This window comes from Planococcus citri, chromosome 1 (assembly GCF_950023065.1).
Source record: "Planococcus citri chromosome 1, ihPlaCitr1.1, whole genome shotgun sequence".
NCBI lineage: Eukaryota > Metazoa > Arthropoda > Insecta > Hemiptera > Pseudococcidae > Planococcus > Planococcus citri.
In genome coordinates, this window is record NC_088677.1 from 25,271,566 (window position 1) to 25,293,280 (window position 21,715).

The 21,715-nt window shown below is 35.9% G+C and overlaps 1 long non-coding RNA gene across 2 annotated transcripts; it reads left to right on the plus strand.

Moving 5' to 3' along the window:
- Positions 1-17,061: 17,061 nt before the first annotated feature.
- LOC135850028 (uncharacterized) lies at positions 17,062-20,255 on the plus strand. 2 transcript variants are annotated; one of them, XR_010559640.1, is made up of 6 exons: positions 17,062-17,393; positions 17,487-17,530; positions 17,622-17,657; positions 17,757-17,859; positions 17,942-18,140; positions 20,076-20,255. It is a non-coding gene; the product is annotated as an uncharacterized LOC135850028 (long non-coding RNA). The 2 variants fall into 2 exon arrangements; XR_010559641.1 differs by having other exon boundaries at positions 17,063-17,393; positions 20,090-20,255.
- Positions 20,256-21,715: the final 1,460 nt, after the last annotated feature.

The window sequence follows — 21,715 nt, forward strand, 5'->3', positions numbered from 1 at the left end:
TAGGGTAGTTGTGTGCCTGCTAGTGCGGCACAGATTGAAATGCATTTCTACGTGTGAGAAAAAATACATTCCGACCTGGAGATGGTTTTTCTAAAATAAGCTTAAAACTATTATATCCGTATGCATTCGTCTGTAACGATATTTTAACATATCTTAAAATTATATTCATTCGATCTGTTTGCCTTCTTTTGTGTGTAATATTAGATAAAATAGGTGCACATGATACGAGTATGAGTGTATGGCACAATAGTTTAAAATGTAGAATATATTTATTTGCATTTTACGAATGTAAATTGTTGAGAAATCGGAAGTGCATAATTGTCGTGAATGCGGTGTATGATATATTTTTGTAAAGTATGGGAGGCAAAAAATTGAAATGAATAGTGAGGTCGGGAGAGTCAGTGTTTTGACGGCATGTGTTACAAGGTCGTCTTTTTGCACTGTTTTATTTACATAACAGTCGACTCTTCGTATAGGAGGGTCGATGAACTGGTTCATACGGTGCAGGGTAATTTTTTTTTCGTGTGTACAAATAATACGTCGTGTTTTTATATTGTATTTTTTCAACACATGTGTTTGAAAAAATATCAGGTACTTTTGACTAAGCGTGTTTTGCTTATAAAGTACGTAAATGTATTTAATGTTTTACATGTTTAGTAAAGCATTAAGATTCGTTCTTTCTTAAAGGTTCGGTACTTAATCTTCCGAATCTTCTTCATCTGAGTCTTCCTCCGGTCTTATATAGTATGGAGGGCATGGAGGTAGGTCAGTAGGTACGTAGTCGATCTTATGAGCTTGGAATTGTTTTTCCCAATAAGATTCTGGTCTTTTACGTCCTAATCGTGCTCGTACACGATCTGATATTCTAATGAAAGGAGGGGGTTGATATCGAGGGATTCTTATTTCGACTCGCAAATCTTTTTGAGATTGCGAGGCAGGTTGTTGTGTCTCTCCGATGCCAGAGTCGGGTGGACTGTCTTTAGATGGTCCAGCTTTTGTGACCTTGACCGGAGGTGATGTGGGTGAGTCAGTTTGAGACGATATTTGAGAATTGTTCGGTGTTTGTTGAGAGTCGTCTGTCATGGTGGTTTCCTGGGAATCGTTGTCCTTTCTTTCCTTACGAGGTCTTCCTCGTTTTTTATGTGTAGTAGAGGGTGATTTTGCAGGTGCCCCTTGAGAGAGTTGACTTTCTTCAATATTGTCTTCTTCGGTTTGACTATCAGTGGTATATTGCGAATCATTTTTCTTCCTTGGTCTTCCTCTCCTTTTTTGAGGAGTATCGGGAGCAGATGCCCCAGCAGAAGAAGAAGGATGTGGTTCTGCAAGTGTTGAACCATCTGGTAGTCGAGTATCTAAGTCGGTGCGCGCTGCTCGTTCAGCGCGAGCTTTTGCGCGGTATTCGCGGCCTGCTTTCGTAACTTCCTTCATAACCGCTTCTGTTGCTTTTTTGAAGTCCTTGTTGCTGACGATAATGTCACTTGTGATATCATCTTCATCAGAATCGAGTTCCTCATCTGTTTCATATTCCTCATTGCGGTGGTTCGTAAGAAAATCTTTGATTTTCTGTTCCAAGGTACGAGAATCAATATGGGATGTGAGGCAAATTTCGTCTTTTAATTTCTCTAAATTTTCTTTAGTAATAAAGAGAGTTAATTGACGAATATTCGATACTCTGTCTTCATTGGATCCATCAGTTGATGTTAATAAATAGCAGTTATGTCCGTTACGCTGAACGATTATAAAGGGTCCTATTTTCTTCTGGTACAATTTTCCAGAGGTTTTCTTTTCATATGACGATAATTTATGATTCGTCATAAGTACCCAGTCGCCAGGTTTGAAAAATGTAGGATCCATATGAGTTTTGTTGAAAGTGGTTTCTTCTTCTATTCGTTTAAGTCTTCTTCTTTCACGAATATATGTCTCAATAACTTGTCTTTGAGACATGTCAAAAACTCGCTGTCGTCTTATTTCCATGGTGTAAACGGCCTTTTTGGCCAGAGCGTCTGCTATTATATTTGTAAATTCATGTTTACGTGCGAATACATGAATAAATTCGACAGCTTCAAACTCTTTTTTCAAATTGAGAATTTCTTTAAATATCTGCTCATGATGAACAGCTTTATTTCTTGAATTTTTCCAATTATTCGTTTGCCACATGGAAACAGTGTTGTTGAGGGCTTTAATCGCATAATTAGAGTCACTCAATAACTTGACTTTGGGTATTTCATTATCTTTTAATATTTCTAGGGCTGTCCTAATAGCTATTAGTTCTGCTAGGTTGTTTGAGGTAGGATAGTCCGGATGTGTGATTCGCTCTGAAATATTCAGACGAGATTCAGGAGCAAAACAAATTCCAATGCCTGCGATTGCATTGGCATCGCCATTTTTCGAGCACGCTCCATCGGCTGTGACTCGAGCATATCCATCTCTATCAATTATTAGATCTACTCTTGGATCTAATTCTTGAGCAAGACATTGTGCAACTGATATGGATGGAGGTTCTTGTTTTGCCAGTTTATTGCGAAGTTTCTCCAATTCACGAGGAAAGTTGAACTTCGTATGTTCATGAGGAATTCGTGAACTGATCTCATCTGGGATGCCCCATGCTTCATTGGGTTTGAATCCAAATGAAGTTGGGGTATTGTTCAATTCGAGTTCAATTTCCTCAATCACGTCTTGCCATCCGAGGTGGGAGCGCTGAGGGTCATAGTGTGCATTCGTTTTGACACGAATTTTGTCACCTATGCTTCTCATCGTTCTTTCAACAGATGAAGATTGAGGATTATACGCATTGGTATGAGCCACTACAATTCGGTGGGATTCAAGTAGATCATACCAAGTATTAGAGATGAATTGGCATCCGTTGTCGGTAATGACTTTTCGTATTCGAACTTTGGAGTCTCTTATGTTCTTAATGACGTTATCCATAGCTAGGCAGACAGATTCTTTTTTAGTATTAAAAAGAGTTCTTATCCATGTGCGATTTGTGAATACGTCTTTCACCACAAGTAGGTATTTAGGATCGTATACATTTGCTGGAAGTGGTCCAAACAAGTCGACTGAAAGCACATCACCTAGAGCATAGGCTTCTATTTGAGCATACTCAATGGTTTTGTGTTTTGCGTAATTCTTGTTTACTTTGCAAACAATGCAAATATTGCAAACGTCTCGAATATACGTTAGAGAATTATTATGGTAATAAATTCTCCTAAAGATTGTGTCGAGCTTATTAGCACCTACATGTCCATAAGCACAATGTAGGTAATTTGCTGTGTCAAAGAATAGGTCATCCGGTAAGCATGGAACTTTGGATCCATTTTCGAGCTTACGTAAACGAATTTTCTCTCCTTCAGAATTTGTAAACAGTTCGAATTTTGTCATTTTGGTTTTTTGGATATCCCTTTGTTTTTTATTATTAGCAGGTATTCGTTCCTCGAGAATTTGTATCAGCTTTTGACAAGATGGGTCATTGCGTTGGTGAATTGAAATATTTCGAAGTCTCGTATGGAGTTCAGAAATGTTTTCATTTAGGAATTTTAACTCGTAAGGTTCAATTCCTGTGTCGAATTCACCATTTTCAATTTCGAGTGAGTAATCTCTATTGTAGGTATGGAAATATCCAATTCCAATTTGATTAATTTCTAAATCGGGAGCTTTAACGTCATAAAGTTTTTTGTTTGACGTGCTCATGTCGTATATCAGGTCATAACAGTTTAAGACAGTAATCCAGTGTGCTGCCTTTCTATGTGTCTGTGCGATTTCTCGAAATCGGTTCACAATGGGTAGCAAATTGGATCGTACATGTACTTTTCTGCCATGTAGCCATATTTGCAGTTTTTGAACACATTTCACGAGGCACATTATTTCTCTGTCGAATAGTGTGAATTTTTTCTGGTGTTCTTTGAATGCAATGGAAACAAATAGGATGATACGTTTTTCTTCTTCTTCCATGTAGAAGAGAACTCCGTTCATTGCGTCTTCTGAAAGTCTTGTATCCAAAAATAATTCACCTTCTTTTGGTGCTTGCTGAAGTTTGAAATCTTTCCGAAATTCAGCTTTAAGTTTTTCGAAAGCGTTTTGCTGGATTTCAGTCCATTCGACAGGTACATCGCCTTTTGTTAATTCGTAAATTGGGTTGACAATTTGGGAATATTCAGGTATAAAGTCTCTATATAGACCAGTATTTCCTACTAGAGCCAGTATATCGTTTTTCTTGGAAAGTGAGAATTTGCCTCTTTTTGTGTGCTTTTTCTCGAACTCTTCCAATTTTTTAATTTTCTCACTTTGTTTTCCAACTCCTTGGTCGGAAATAACAAATCCTAGGTGATCTGCACAATTTCGGAAGAATTGTGTTTTAGTAGGATTGAGGGTCAAACCATGTTCACGAATTTTCTGGAAAACTTTTTCCAGTCTGGTGAGTGTTTCTTCAAACGTTTTTCCTGATATCTTGATATCATCAACATATTTGGTAATTCCATCTTCATTATCAATCACTTGGTTGATCATATGGACAAACTCTCCAGATGAGATTTTTAGTCCATATGGAAGACGAATGAATTCGTATACCTGCCCCTCAACTTGAAAGGCTACGAATTTACGTGATTCGGGGTCTAATACTAATTGCCAAAATCCGGCTGTGAAGTCCAATGTGCAGAATAATCGATCTCCGGCATTGTCGTATATCATGCTAGAGATCGTATTCGGTTCTGTGAGCACATTGATAAGGAATTTATTCAATTCGTCTGCATCAAGGCACAGACGAATATCTCCGTTTTTCTTCACAACTGGAGCTAAAGTATTAATGTACGGTGAATGGGAGTATTGAATAATTTCCAGGGCAAGCATTTTTTCTATTGCGTGTCGTAGCGCTGGTAATAGTTTTTTGCTCGGGCGGAACTTCTCTCCTCTCCATGGCTGGAGATGTTCGCCTCCTTCCTTGAAATTGAACGTTACGTGTTCACCGGAATACATTCCAGGATTTAGGTCAAATATATCATAGAATTGTTCTAATCTTTCAAATCCTATGTTTGCCTGTTCTTGAGTAATTGATCCAATATTTACTGCTTCTCTTAAGTCGCGACGTAAATTGGTTCTAAAGGTTCTGATTGCAGTACTTTTATCGTCCAGGATTTCTTTTTCAACTCTGCTTAATCCTGTTTCGTCTATGTTGTATCTTACATCAGGATATTCGTCTACATTGACTGCTACAAGAGAATGTACAGTGAGTGCGTTCTGGAATTCCATTGTGGGCATAAATGGGATCGTGAATTCTTTACAGAATTCGGGTCTACATAATACCTCACGTCTGTGTATGTCAACTAGCATACGTAGGTATTCCATAGAAACTCTTCCCATTATAAAGGTCGTTCCGGGAGTATCAATCATGTAGAAGGGTACTGTCACTGTAGTAGGACCTAGTTGTATTTTTACTTCTACGATGTGAGTCGCAGCAGTTATCAATGAATTATCAGCCAGTTTCAATTGAACTTTACGCTGTAATTTAATGAATTTTATACATTGGGGAGCTTCCTTTAAGAATGTTTTTACCATCAAACGGGTAAGGACGTTGGGAAGTGCTCCTGTGTCCAACTGTAAGGCAACCTTTCTGTCTCTGATTATAACGGGAATAACACAAGCAGGGTCGTCTGTCTGCTGTGTTACTATTTGGCGTGAAGTAATAACGTCAGGTTTTGTGTTATATAGCGCGTTGTCAATCGCGTCTATATATGTAATATTTGGCTTTTTAGCTCTTTGATTACATTTTTGCGCTATGTTATAGCCATATCTGCCTTCATTGATCTTTTTGATCAATAATTCCCGTAAATCTTGATTTTGAGGAGAATTTGAGTTTACTCGAGGGTCATTTTGTAAATCTCTGAGTGCGTTTCTAATGATCCTCTTCGATTTCAATGTTTTATGATTTGATAACTTGGTTTCAGTGATATTGTATACTGGTACGATATCACATGTATCAGCTATATTTTGTGGGATGTGTGCCATTTTCCACATTTCGCCTTGAGTGTTGGTATATCCCTGTTCTCTTTCCATGTAATCTACATGGTCACACCATAATTCAAAATTTCGCTGACGTATCATTTCCATAATGATGGAGTTGCGTACGTCACGATATTCCAAAATGGATGGAAAATATCGTCGGAGCGCAGGTATATAATGGAATTTTTGTTCGATTGGCAACAATTCCTTATTTTTTCCAATTTTGGGCCTTGTGTAGAATCTGCCTTCATCACATATGACTTCTGTTTGTAAAAATCGTAAGGATGGATTTTTCCAGAAGTATACTCTTGGGTCAGAGGCTACACGAGCATACATGTTTTTAAAATCCATGTATCGATATAGTCTGACTTCTTGTTCGTCAGGATTGCGGGGTTTTACTAGGGGAAACAAGAGAATTATGCTTTCTGCACGTTTGTCTAATAATAGATCAATAATATTCAGTAATTGTCGCTCTATTACTCGATAGGGTTTGCGTGAGAAATTAATCTCTAATTGTCCGGCAGATAGTATGTAATTTGCGTATGGCGGGAAATCAGTTTTCAGTATTCGAGTATAAAGATGTTCCAATGGTATTTGATCGCGTAGGTAATTAGGTAGGTTGGTAGATAGGATGACCTCTCCGCGAGCCATAAAATGAGCTAATCCGTCGCCTATCCATATGTAGTCGCTCAAAATGTCTTTCATTGGGGCTCTTTTTGCACTAGGAGGTGCCCCTGGGCTTCCTAGTGGTTGTCGTTTCCCGATTCTGCGTTTTCATCTTCGCTTTCATCGGAAGATGTTGTTGTAACTGAGTTTACTGCCAATGTTAAAGTTTGAAGATCTAACTGTTGAGGTTGATTTTCAAACATTTCATTCAACAAGTTACACATTGTAACTGTGTCCTCTAGGTCTTCTGGAGGAGTATCCACAACAACGTATTTATCTGCTTTTTCATCGAATTCGACGGTTTGTACCTCAGCTGGGGATGGACGTGGAGGTTTCTGTCTATAATTCGTAATTAGATTTCCATGTTTGTCCACATTGAATTGTTTCATATGTGGTTTCGGTAAATTTTGAGTTTGAGTGGAAGCTTGAGCAGTTTTCGGAGCTTCAGACTTATCTTTCGATGGATAAGTCGTGGCAGGCTTGTCGGTTGAAGCTTTTGCTTCTTCCGTTTGATTTCCAGATCGATGATTTCGATAATTGTTGTTCATTGGTTTTCTTGCTTTTTGAGATATGAGATCCCATAAAGTATGTAATTGATCTATGGGGGGATATGATGCGCTTGATGATCGTTGAGTTGAGGGGGTAGAGGTATTATAATTTTTGTAATTATTGTACCTCATACCTTTACGGAATGTAATAGGTACCTCATTTTCCGGGTCTCGTTGGACTTGAGTTAACTTGGATAACTTTTCAATAAATTGGTCCAATGATTGTCCTTTTTGAGTAAGCTTCACTTGGTATTCCTCAGGAGCTTTACCAATCAACATTTCTATAATTTCCTCATGTCTTCCATGACGATGGTTTGCCAGTGATCGAGCCCATCGAATCATCTTGTTGGCCATATCCTTCGCGTCGTCCGATTCATTGAAATTGTATTGACAATGTTTCCAAGCTTCATTTTGGGCTTTTCTGTCCCAGTAGAAATCCAGAAATTTTTGCTTAATTTCTCTGAATGAGGGAATTCCTCGAACTGTTTCCAAAAATTCTCGCCTATTTTTTGTGCAAATCACACCTTTGAAGGCCAATATTTTGTGGGTTTCTGCTGCATTAGTTAGTGAAAAATAGCTATCGAATTCTTCCAAGAATTCGTGTGGGAAGTGTATTGATTCGTCCGAAAAATACACGCCTGCATTTTTCACTGATCCAGCATCTTTTTTTTTTTTTTTTTTTTTTTGGTAGTTTTCCTATCATACTGCACTTCAAAACTGCTCGTTTCTCCTAAACACCAACCTCACCAGCCGCTCAGACCACCTCATGCTCACTTCACCCAACATGGCCGAAAGTCCCAAGCCCAAAAACCTGAAAACCACAACTCATGCGGGACAACTCGCACAAGGGATCCTCGGCCCCGGGAGAAGGTGCCGAGAATTTCAATTTATTTATTTATTTATTTTATTTTCTGCCCCTTGGTAGAGGCACCCAGCAGCGGGCCAAACTCGGTGGCTACCGACGAACGGTGTCTTGCCTCCAGACAGCAAGGTTTACAGCGGAGCGTGGTTCTACCTGGAACAGTTCCAACAGCAGATTGAGTATTTAGCACATAAACATAACATATAACATAATGTAAACATAACGTAATGTATAACATATTTACAAAAACAACAAGAGACTTCAAAAACAACAAAAGCTTCAAAGACAACTAGAGACTTCAAAAACAACGAGAGACTTAGAAACAACAAGAGGCAGAGAGGCTTCACCTAAAACAACAAGAGGCTTCAAGAATGAGAGACTTCCCTAAACCCCGCAATGGCCGCCTATGAGCCTTGGACAGCGACGAGTCCCAATCCGCAGTGACCTCTGTTGCGTATCCGCATGCCATCAGGACGCGAACGGCAAACAGTGTGAAACCCGAAGACAGACTCTGTCAACTGACACACTGGTTTGACGATGCGTAACCCCGAATAACACCAGAAGCCAAGGGACCGGGCCCGCTGCCCGGAGAGATAGAATGAAGGAATGGATGTTGACACACTCAGTGATCCAGCACTACGCACACCAAACAAGGCACACCAAGACGAGCCGCCCCATTACAGGTCTACTCGGACCAGGTCTCCTCCTTCGGAAAGGTACTAGGGTCGTAACCGTTTTCTCAATTATGCGTTTCACCCTTCACACCAAGTGTGAAAACCACTAGACAGTAAAAGATGGTCCATAAGAATTTGAAGAAAGGAAGGACTAAAGCCAACAACGATAGATTGTTGTTGGGAGGTTCCCTAACTAGGAAGAGGACCAAGTACAGCCAAGCCTTGCGTAACCCGAAAGTTCGCCAGCCTGGGGTCTCAGCCCCCTCCCCAGTACCCTAATTGAGACTAGTCACTGTCGTAATCAGGTAGTCTTTGCCCATCACTTTCAGCGATACAACGGCGGCGAGCTTCGTACTCCAAGTTGAATCTTTTTAGCCATTCAATCAGCTCCTTGGCAAATGGGTCAAATTCTTTGCTGATGGCTATCTTCCTATTTGTACGGTCGATGAAATCGTACTTAGAAGTGATAAACAAGGATTCCGGACAGTCGTACACAATGTGTTCATTTTTCTGTTCTAGACCCCCACACGGGCATTCTCGACTGAATGTGCGATTAATGGTGTGTAGATAATACCTAAACTCGCCATGCCCTGTCAGGATTTGGGAGGACCAATAGTTGCATGCAACGTCTGGTGCTTGTAGCCTATCCGAGATATTAGGAAACATTGTCTTCATAAATGCGTCGTATTACTGATCCAGCATCTATCGCACAAGTTTTTGTTTTGTATTTTGCCACGGGTGAATTTGCCAAGGCATTCATCTGATCTATCAATCTGCGGGATCCCTCGTCTCGGATTCTTGATGCAATATTCATTTTCGTGATGTTATCCGAAATTTTCTGAATATTGTTTGAATTTTCCGCGGTTTTGGTTTGAGTTTCAGTGACCGTAATCGCGGTTTCATCCAACTTCTCGGTTAATTCTTTTAACCATTCCTCCGTCGATTCCAAATTTTTATCCTGCTTGGTTTGTATGTCTTGAACTCGATCATTCATGTAAATCAATGCAGTTTTTGCTTCGGTTGTTGAATCGATAGCTTTATTAATTTCGCTATTGTTTAATTTCACCTCTTTATCAATGGTTTCATTCCATTTCCAAGTTTCTTTAAAAACCTCGAGAACGTCGTCATCAATAAATTTTCGATAAAATTCAGGAGAAAAAGGTCGAGAATAATTTTGGGTACCGATACCTTCATTGGAAGGTGTATTATTTTGATCTTTTTCTGGTTTACGCGCCTTGGCGGTCATCAGGGATTGATCATCAAAAAACGATTGATCAGAATTGGGATTCTCTTGTTGATCCATATTCAAATCAATTTTAATTATACGAGAGGGCTTTTGACTGCTATTGCCAAAGTCCAAAGAAACAAACGATTTGTCTTTACTTACTCTGCTTCGAGTGCTTAAGGCTGGTGGAGTATTCATATATTGCAAGGTGTTAAGTAGATGAGTACTGTAACCCACACGAGAAAAACATGAACTGAATTTTTGCAGTGCTTGTCGTCGTGTTATATTGACCAGAAAATGAGGGATCCTCCTCCTTTTGTTAGGCGGTGCCGTTTTCATGTTCACGCTTTTGGTCGTAAAAATAAAAAGTAGGTTTATGACCTCGGCTCGTGCCTATGGGTGGAAGGGTTATTTATGAATGAATACGTAGCGTAAGGCGAAAAGTAGCTTCGTAGTATACCTTATTCTATTTTCTAAAATATACTGCCGGAGGTGGCGGGGAAGGCGGAGGTGTATCATACGTTACAATGTATTCATTGAGTTTTTCTACCTGCAGCAATGCTTTTTTCTCTTAGCCCTTTAATGCCTGTTTCGTCATTGACCTGGATAAATGGCCAACGCCCTCAGCCGTGGCTGAGGTCATAAAACTTTTTCTTATAAAAATGAACTAAAATGGGTCAAGTTTAGTAACACGTTTTCGCGCCAAATATGTTTCGAAAAACATGGAGTTTTCTAGGCTAAGTAAGAAAGGCTAATATTAAATTTTAATCTAAAATAAATTACCTCATTCTGGTACTATTTTACTCTGTCGTTTTTTGGTAGAAATAGTCTCAAGAATGGGTATAACAAATAAAATAATCACAATATATACAATTAATACAATTATAATCTGTGTTCCTTTACACAATTACGTTTTTAGTCTCGTCGTTTGCAAAAGGAAAATATACACGATTTTGATTAAATCTAGGAATTCTTAAGATTAGTTCACAATTCTCAAACAAATGTGCTTTTTTATTTACTGTAACCAAATATGTGTAAAAGGTCTGTGAAGACTACAACCACTTGCCGAGCATGTGATCGAGTATCTTAGCAGGGAATTGTACATGGAAATAGTTTCGTGTATTTTAAGGAAACTGGATGCATTGAAGCTCGCAACGTTATTTCTTTAGAGTGATAATCAGTGAGTTCAAATAGTCCAGGTTTTGTTAACTTTCTAGGATTTCGTAATCATTTCACCAACTCCATATTCAGCATATTTTTCAATAATTGAAATTACGAGAATCGGATAGATGTGACTACGAGGATAGGTAAAGGAAATACGTAGTCATTGGCTACAATAAATATTCTATAAGGCAATGTATAAATTAATTAATTAGATGTTATAGTGCAATAATTAATGACATCGTTAGAAAATAGAGTGAATTCGGTTTATAAAAATACACGCACTTATGAATGCCTAAAAGATACGCTTATTCAATTTGCAATGTTCAGGATTTTTTCAGAGATGTGAAATACGAGTATTTGTTTCTGATTTCCTTACTGAAAGCTGTTAGAAATAAGTGTTATTTCTGGGGCTTATATCAAACACAATGATATTTTTTCGGAATTCATCTATTTAATCAGTGTCATGGAAAAAATGTGCAAGTTTTCAAATGTAAAAATTGCATAAATTATAATATACTAACTTGTCCTAAATTATGACTAATTATCAGCTAATGTTATTTTTCGTAATTTATATTCTAACAATAAATGGCATTAGTGTTGCCTACCTGAGATGTCATTTAATCTCGATCATGCAGTTAGAAAATGACATCAATAATCAGGTGGAAAATTACGCGCTAACTATGAGCACTTAAGCTCATACTTAATGAATAAATCTACGCATCATTCTGACAGTATCTCACTCTGTAAAGGTTGGGAAATATTGTCAGATATGAGTAAAAAATCACAGCTGTATTTCTATAATGATATGACTAGAAAAGCTTTCTCATTTCTGATATTAATTTCACTCTGTATCAGTTGGGAAATAATATCAAACGAGCCAATAAAATTGTAAGCATAACTTAAGGGTAAGTTCGTGATAAAGACTACAACATCCATGTGCTCATGAGCAGTGAATTGAAGGGTTTGAGACTTACCAAAGATTCTAGAATGGTAAAATACCCAATTTAAGAGACGTTCTCCGTAAGGACGGAACCTCAGTGAAAGTCACAGGGTCTCTAGGGGTATGTTACCCTTTCCAGAATCAATGAAATTGCGACCTACCACAAAGGCGTACGTTAACACCAGAGTGTAGCGTAGGTCTCCCTATTTTTAGACTTAGACTAAAACTTCGTGATTCGTATGATACCTACTTACGAGACTTTCTCCTCAATGGAACCTCTGTGAGAGTGCACAGGGTCTCGGAAAGGTACCATATTCGACACGAATTTTTTTTTTTTTTTTAAATCTAAGTTCGGGAGGGGAGAATCGGATTTTCATGCAATTCTCTAATTCACTGCAACGATGTGCGCATGAAAGTGTAGGTTTATACACCTATCTTTAACTTATAAATAAATTAAATCATAGGCCCCACGTTGGGCGCCAAAATATGATATAGTTTAGGCTAGAGAGACTACGTAGATGGTAATTAGTAATGAAATGATTACGCATTTTGGGAAGGTTGAGAATTATTCCTAAGGAGGGGAATAATTGCCGATACCTAGTTAGCTCAGAAGGGGTGTAGTCCAGCTATCAAACTATACACATTTAATTGTTGGTTACATAAGTAAATAAAAACACATATCTATTTACATGTATATTTAAACTATTTACAAATCTTCATTAACATACATCGTTTGCACTTATGTTTACACATAGCATGAGAATGAATGAAACTAAGAATCGTAAATGATCTACCTATTCGTAGGCTAGGTGAGATCAGCGAAATAGGACAATAACATAGTATTGAGACTTTAACCCATACATCGTTCATTAGCATAGGTTAGGCGTCGTTACATGTATCGATTAATTCATAATATATACACGATGAAATTTTGTTCTAATTCAACTAATACTAATCATAGATGACGTCACCAGGCACGTGCATCTATGAGAACATCCTTATAATTAATAAAATAAGTGTATTTCATCACTTACTTGAACACTGTACGCGTTTACCATCGCTTTCAGGTGCCCTCCTAATGTCATAGGCATTTGATGGTACTTAACTAAAAGAGGCTCATTTACTAACTTTGCGTAATTTGGATTATCTAGATTAATCCTCCTTACCAAAAAGATCGGCATATGATTATGAACCAATTGGCCATTAATTTGAAAATAAATAAAATTTAACCATGCCAGAAATGGTGATAACTTAAAAATAGACATATTAATATTAAAGTATTAATTGAAAAAGAAGATGCTGAGGTCACCTTCATCGGAAAGGATCCACTCAGCATCAGATTTGACGTTAACGAGGAATCAACTATCGCGAATTGCCGACACCAGGCCAAGTGAGCTCGCATCGCGAAGATTCCATATATAAAGATGCATAAGGTACTTAGACTCCTCCCTAATAGGTACTTTTGGCGCAATTTCTCAAAGTATTCTGTACGAATATATTTTCTCCATCGTACAGAGAGTTCATTCATAAATGTACCTATCTTAGGTCGTAAAAATATTAAGATGCGAGTATATTTTCCTCGCTTACATTTCTCCTTAGAGAAATGTACCTACAAAAAGTGTACCCATAAGTAGACCTACTGTCTTATGCCTCGTAGACGAAAATATACATACTGTACGTATATTTTCGTTGCGAGTTTTATCCTATGATAATTTACAAGCACGTTACCGATATTTTCAATATATAGGGTAATTCTAATAGGCACTACCTAACAGCAGTGGGGCCAATCTGCCCTATGTCAAGGTACATATTTTTGAATTTAGCTTCAGAATTTTTGTTCTAAAAATTATTCTGCTTAGATTTTTTTGATAATTCGGTTCAAATATTATTTTAAATTAAATTGTTTCCTTTTCGAAATTGGCAATGACTGTGGAGAACTTTTTTTCAGAAAGTTCAAAAAAAGCACCTTTTTTGGGGAGGGGGACTTTTTTGGTTAAAAATTGACCTTTCTTTTCCGTTTTTTTTTCAATTTCAGTGATTGTTGTGAATTTAAAAATATTATAAAATAGGTACCTACCTCGCAAAATATTTCGCATTTGTTCTTTTTTGTTTTTGCTTTTTTTTTTACAGAATTTGGCTGAGTGTAGTGATTTTTTTTTGAAATTGGAAAAAATTGAAATAGGTACCTACTTTGAAAGAAAAACTATAGTAAAAACCAAAAAAATCAATTTAAAAATAATGAAAAATTCTAATTTTTAATTGGATTCTAAAAAAATCCATTCTAGTACTTATGATTTTAGTTTAATTTTAAACTTTGAAACCACCAAAATATACCAAGTAATTATTTCAATGAAAGCCTCAAAATTTTGAGCACTGAAACATACACTTGAATTTTTGTAGCGCTTCAACTGAATTGTAAAAAAAAAAAAAAAATAGCATCTGTAATGTCTTGCGCAAGCGCATGATGCTGATATTGGCAAAAAATTGCCAAAATGTTGACAATGTTCTTCTAAGGAAGTTATCGCCAATTTTTTGACAATTTATTGCCAACCACAGCAAAATGCGCATGCGCAAATAAAATACGTGGCAATGTTTTGACATTTCCGTGGCAATTTTCTCTTACCTTCATTTTCTATTTCGTAGGTGCCAATTTTATACTCGAAAATGCCAATGTGGCAGTAAAAATGACAAAAATAATTGCCACTGCGCTAATCGGGTGTTTGAAGTCCTAAAGGATGAAGAGATAACATATCGATGGCTTGGTATAAAAACCTTGTAAGTCCAGGTTTTTTCAAAAATGCTTTTTTTGTGGTTTCTATAGTAAAAAAACGAGGAATATGAATTTAATAACCTCATAAGTCTAAAACGCACCCTAATAAGCGCTTTAATTGGCGAAAATCCAACATTAAAAAACACGCAAGTCCGACATATGAGGTACATAAGTACACAAATTTTATCAATTGTAAATTTGAAAACCATGTAAGTGGTATGTAAGTACCTATGATGAAAATCTCGTATGTTGTCTTCCGAAACCTTGTATGTCCTTTCAAAGCGCTTTAATCAATTAATTTATTATGATTGATCAACCTATAAAATATCATCAGGACATACCGTTAAGACCCCTAAAATATAATAATGCAATCTAAAACTGCAAAAAACAAGATATGAATATTTTAAACTTTAAAGTTTTCCTGAAAAATTTAGGATTTTGGACTTGCGTAGTATTTATACTAAGCCATCCATATAAAATGCGAAAGGTAATAAACAGCACATACTATATGTACATACTTACATGGATCACATGGTAAAAGAATGGTAAAAAACGAAGCCAAAACGAATCAAAACAGACAGAAGGCAAGAAATATCAACAGTACCAACTATTCGCAGACGATCAAGCAGTACTAGCCGAAACAGAAGATGACCTACAAAGATCAATGTACAATCAACAAAGACTTTGGAAAAGTATGATATGAGAATATCATCAAAGAAAACAAAAACAATGGCTTTCAAAGGAAAAGAACCAGTAAGAAGCAAGATTGTAATCCCTGAGAAGCAGTAAGGTGTGAAAAGAAACCAGATTGAAGGTATACAATACCCTTGCAATACTGATGATGACTTATAGATTATAGAAGCGAGGTATGGGCACTGAAGAAATCTGATAAAAGAAGAATAACAGCAGCTGAGATGAAATTCATGAGGAGAACGACAGGGGTGACGTTCAGAGACAGAGTACTATCCGAGAAAATATCAGCAGATCTCAGAGTGAAGCCAGTCATGAAGAAGATAAAAAAGTAAGTATAGGAAAGATTGGAGAAATCATGTCGAAAGGATGGAGGAAATAAGATACACCAACGGGGAAAGTATGCAGAGGGAGACCAAGGAAGAAACTCACTGATACCTCAGGCTCATCCTCAGCAAGTTCCACACCATAGCAGACAGGCCTACAGGCCTACCGCTTATAAGGAAATAACGATGATGACGACAACGACGATGTACCTCTGAAAGAAATTTTGAGCCTTTGTTGCGAGAAAAAAATATGTATCCATGAGTGTTATTGGTAGTTTTGGGTCATTCTACATCAATATGACCAAGAAGTGTTAAGGGCGGGGGGGGGAATTCAACGATTTTTTTTTTGAAATTTTCCTGTGAAAAGATTTTTTAAAGGGTTGACCAATGGCGTAAATCGCAGCCCTCTGGCCTTTTTTAAAGGCTGCTAAGGGGTGTAAAAAGTTTTCAGTGAACTTGAAATATCATCCATTTCAGCAATGGATAACTCCATAACTGCGATACCTACCAAAATGGAACTTTTCCCAATAGTTAGCGGTTTTGAAAGGATTTTTGGTGATATCATAAAAATCAGTGTTGCCACTTTTATTTGTATGAAAAATTAGCTCGAAAGGTTTCAAACCGTAGTTTTCATATCTTTCCGACTCTCAAAAATTCTGGAAAAAATATATTTTGGACAACTTTTCATGCTAAACAACCTATTAAAAAATTGGGATGGCATTATTTCGTAAAGTCGATTTAGAAAATTTGAAAGGTTTGCGAAAAATGTGATTTTTTGATTTAAAACATGAATAAAAGTTTCGATTAGTGAAGTTGACCCATTTGATCACTATTTTTACGCATCCGTTGAAAAAGTTGAAAACCCCCTTTCACTCGATGAAATAAATTCATCACAAAAAAATACAAATTTGAAAAAATTCAATTTTCAATTCCAAACATCAAAACAAGTTTAAATTTATTCAGTTGTCTTATTTTAACTTCTTTTTGACGTATCTATTTCATGAAAACGTTGATTTAGACATTTTTTTGATAAGTTTTTTAAGTAACTAATATGGGAATAATGCTTAATAAAATCAGACCATTTTGTTGACACATCATCGCTTTATTAATTACCTACGATGGAAAAATTCTTTCCTTCGAAATAGTTATAATTAGATAGACCAGCATTTACCGATCAAATGGCACGTGGATTCAATCGTTTTCAGTTAAATTGCTCGTTATTCACGCACAGCTTCACACGGTCATAAAAATCCTCTAAATTCCTACACAAGATGGGTACCTACCTACGGTATCTACTATTCAACAATCACAATCAATAATTCGATCAAACGGTCGTGTTCCTACTTGAAGATAAGAACCAACGTCTTAGTTCTTAAAGTAAAATTCGCTAAAATGCGTTCAATTATTACCCAGTTTATTTTTGTATCAATTTTTTCATTTCTTTTATACTTGAGCAGTGCTTTGGGTGACTGGAGCGATATTGACCCAAGTGAAGAATTCAGACACGAATGCGCGGAAGATGTACATTCCCGCAGTGAGTGGAAATATTATTTCAAGTAGTTCTTACGAAAATGCGGTTTTTTAAAAAATCAAATCAATAATTGAATTATTGTTCTTATTATTATAGTGCCGCGAGGTTTCGTTGGAGGAGATGTTCCCGGTAGCCATACGGTATTTGAATTTGATTTTCCTTACACTAATGGTAGGTACTTCTATTAACCGTATTTGTGATCGTGTTTTCTCTTCTTTTTCCCCCTCACAGTGCATGTTATATTGTGCCTTTAAAGTACTTGGAATGGTGAGTCTGCTAATCAGTAAATTTTACTCATACGAGTATATCTAACAATGTCTCTCGTACATATGATTTTTTTTTAAATATTCAACTTTTGTTTAAAAGATAACTGACAACGCGGATCTGAACATGCGCTGGGTATCGGATAACTTGGGTAGGAGTACAAGAGAAACTTTCAGAAAAATTCGTGAATGCGCATATACAGATAGTAGGCATAATACAACTTGAAATTGTATTCTTTGTACTGTATTTTTAGACAAAAAAAATATTCAACTTGTTTTAAATTTCAGGAGGGCCAAATATTTGTTCAAAAGCGAGAAGAAACACGCAATGTTATTTTAAGTATAAGGGCACTACACGGGTTGATAAGGATTTGAAGCGCATTTTGCACGGAGAGTACACATATTCTCGACGAAATTAACTTTAGTACCCAATCAGAAAAGCTACAATCCCAGGTCACACAGTCTTGAAGCTCAAAATGACGATTGTGTAAGTACCTACTTAATATTTTCAAACTTTATTTATCAGTATTACCACCATTGTAAGAGCACGCGATTGCCTCAAATTTAAATAAAAACACGAATACCTATAATAGTAGGTACATACTAAAATAGGTATTCAAGTTTTTTTTATTCAATTAAAAAAGAGCCCAACTACCTATAAGTAGGTATGAATAAATTATGAATATTTATCGAAATGACAATTTTTTGATCTATTGATGTAGAATAAGGAAGTAGATGCATCAATGCATCAAAATTTCGAAAAACCCCACTTTTTTGTAGTTGAGAAATTCAATCTCTAAAAAAACATATGTAGGGGCAATAGGGGCATCCTACAGGCGCTCTTGTCAAGGTTCAACTTGGGTTGGAATTTCTTAGGTTCAACTTAAGAGGTTCCAGCGATGACACCAAACCAAAAACCATTGAAAAAGAAGCTAAAATCTAATTTTTGCAGCTAAAAAAGGGGAGGGGAGGAGTTGAAAAAATCAGAACTTTCAAATAGCGCATCTAAGACACCCTCTGGATGTACGTAACATGAGTACACGACATGCCAAATTTCAGCTTCCTAGGTCGATTTCCCATCGATTGGTTTCTAATTTGATTGTTTTGATTTTTTTTCATTTCCATCCGCCAGAGTTGAGACGAATCTCGAAAAAAAATGATACGAAAAGTCCTGTTTTTAATAATTTTAAAATTAAACTTCAATATTTTCATTTATTATCTCATTTTTAGAAATTAAAAAAATTATACAGCCTGAAAAAATTTTGAAGCTTCTCAATCTTTAAAAATTGAAACATTATAACACCCCCTCCCACCTAAAAAAATTACTTCAAAAAAGTTTCTATTTTTTCCTAATTTTTCATTTGTATCAATTTGGTTGACACTTTGTACTTTTTCCATTTTTAAAAAAATCAGAATTTCATATTTATTCTTTCCTTCTTTTACAATTCTGATTTTTGAAAAATTGTTCTTTGACACCCCTTTTTAAGCATTGAAATATCTAAAAAAAAAAAAACATGCGTTGGTTTTCCATTTTTTAAATAGAATAAAAAATCCCTGTTCTTTCTTTTCTGAATTTTTTTTAAGTGGTGTGAAATTGAAAGAAAGTTATGAACAATAAAATAAAGAGCTGATTCCTTATTTTTAAAATGGAAAATTCCAGGTTTTTCCAAAAGTACAAATTTCAAAACCCAAGTGCAAAATTTCTTTTAGAAAGTTGATTTTTTAAAAACTTCTTCTCAAATGATAGTAAATTGGAAAGTTGAGGGAGTAGTTGGGCCTTAAGATTCAAAAACTTTGAGTTGAATTAAAGCCTCTTCTGGACTAATGAAATAAATCTATCTGATTGTTGAACTTGACTAAGGAAAGGAAATGGCCAGATAAATTTTTACCAAAAATACCCAATTACTCAATCAGCTAGAATTTCAGGCTTTTGAGTCCACTTATTGAATTTTGGAGAATTCTGAGAAATCAAATTTGGACTGAAAATAAGGGGAAAACGAAATTTCATCTTGTCTCTTTGTCCTCGAAATCTATTCGAAGATGTTTCGGATCCTTTTGAGTAGTTTTGGAGCATCTAGCAAATTTTGGAAAATGATCAGTTCCTACAAACTGAGCCTTCGAGAAAAATTCATAGCACTTGAGCAAAGTTCCAGAAAATTTTTGGAATCGCTCAAGAGTCAAAAAATTTCTCACAGGATCAGCAAGAGGTAGTTTGAACAAGGTACCTACAATTTTGAAACAATTTTGGCAAAAAAAAATCGTTGGATTAAAAAAAATATATATAAAAAAATAATCAACTTTTTCGATGGTGTGAAATTTATGAAAATTGGTCAAGCATAAAAATAGCGTTTAGAGCAATTTCTTCAATTTTTTTATATCATGCATGTAATACAGGAATATCATCATTTTTCAACTTTTCTAGCAAATTTTTGGCAGGTACTCAAGACCGTGGCAACACTGATTTTCATCATATCTTCGAGGAGAGAGGCTGGAGAAGAAGAACGTTGCTTCACTTGGTAAAACTGCCTTAATTAATCTCAATAATTCTAAATAAATTTCAACTATGTACTTACCTAAATATAATGATTTGATACCATTTTAATTCTCACATTTGATGAGTTCTTTTCACTTTGGGATGATTTGGAAGGCAATAAGCTGACTCACCCTCGTGAAATGCTCTTCTGAAGAGAATAAAATATCAAAAAACATCTTGCGCAGTAGGCAAGATTAACCGACTTTGCTCTGTTATACAGGAAAATAAACAAATTTACCAAAATTTACGGATTTACCGAAATTTACAGATTTACCAAAATTTAGCTATTTACCAAAATTTACCGAAATTTACCAAAATTTACCGATTTACCAAAATTTACCAATTTACCAAAATTTACCAATTTACCGAAATTTAGCTATTTACCGAAATTTACCAATTTACCAATTTACCAAAATTTACCAATTTACCAAAATTAACCAATTTACCAAAATTAACCAATTTACCAAAATTAACCAATTTACCAAAATTTACCAATTTACCCAAATTTTACCGATTTACCAAACTTTATCAATTTACCAAAATTTACCAATTTACCAAAATTTACCAATTAACCAAAATTCACGAATTTACCAAAAATTACCCCAGCAATTTACTAACATTTATCTCAGTAATTTACCAGACATTACCCACTAATTTACCAATTTTACCGACTTTTTCCATTTTACCAAAAATTACCTTAACAATTTACCAACATTCGCCTCAGTAATTTACCAGACATTTTCTCACTAATTTACCAATTTTTTACCGAATTTTAATTACCCCAGTAATTTACTGCCAAACGTTTTTACCAATTTACCAAAAATTACCTAAGCAATTTACCAAAATTTTCGACCAACTTTAATTACGAGTAATTCACCAAAAATAACTAATCATTTTATTTACCTACTAAAAATTACTATTAATTCACCAAAAAAAAAAATTATCAAAATTTACTGGCTATTTACCAAAAACTTAATGTTTTTTGTTAAAACAAAAATTACACTAGAAATTTTTGAAAAATGTTGATTTTTTATGGCAAAAAAATTTTGGACGGATAAAATTAACAAAAAAATTAACAAAAAAATCAACAAAAAATTTTCTCCTCTTGACTCGCGCGGGATTCGAACACCCGACCTCCGGCGCACCAATCTGCAACCTACACACCCTAACCACCACGTCTGTTTGTTGGGGGTGAGCCGTTTGCGAGATATAAGGGTTTACACAAATTTCTGCTTATCCATAACGTTGAAACACACTTAAACGTTCATATCTCGTAAACGGCTGAACCGATTTAGACCAAATTAAAAATTTCTCTAGTTCAGTATCAAAGCAATATTTTGCCATCATCAGTTTCGACTTAAAGTTCGGAGCTTTTGAGTTCAGCGTGACACAAATTTATACATAAATTGATATATATACCTATATATATATATATATAAACTTCTCTCGTTTTGCGTCATACGTCTTATCGTGATCAGCACACTTCAATTCGTCAAGAAAATCCACCCCCATCCAAATCCTCAACCATC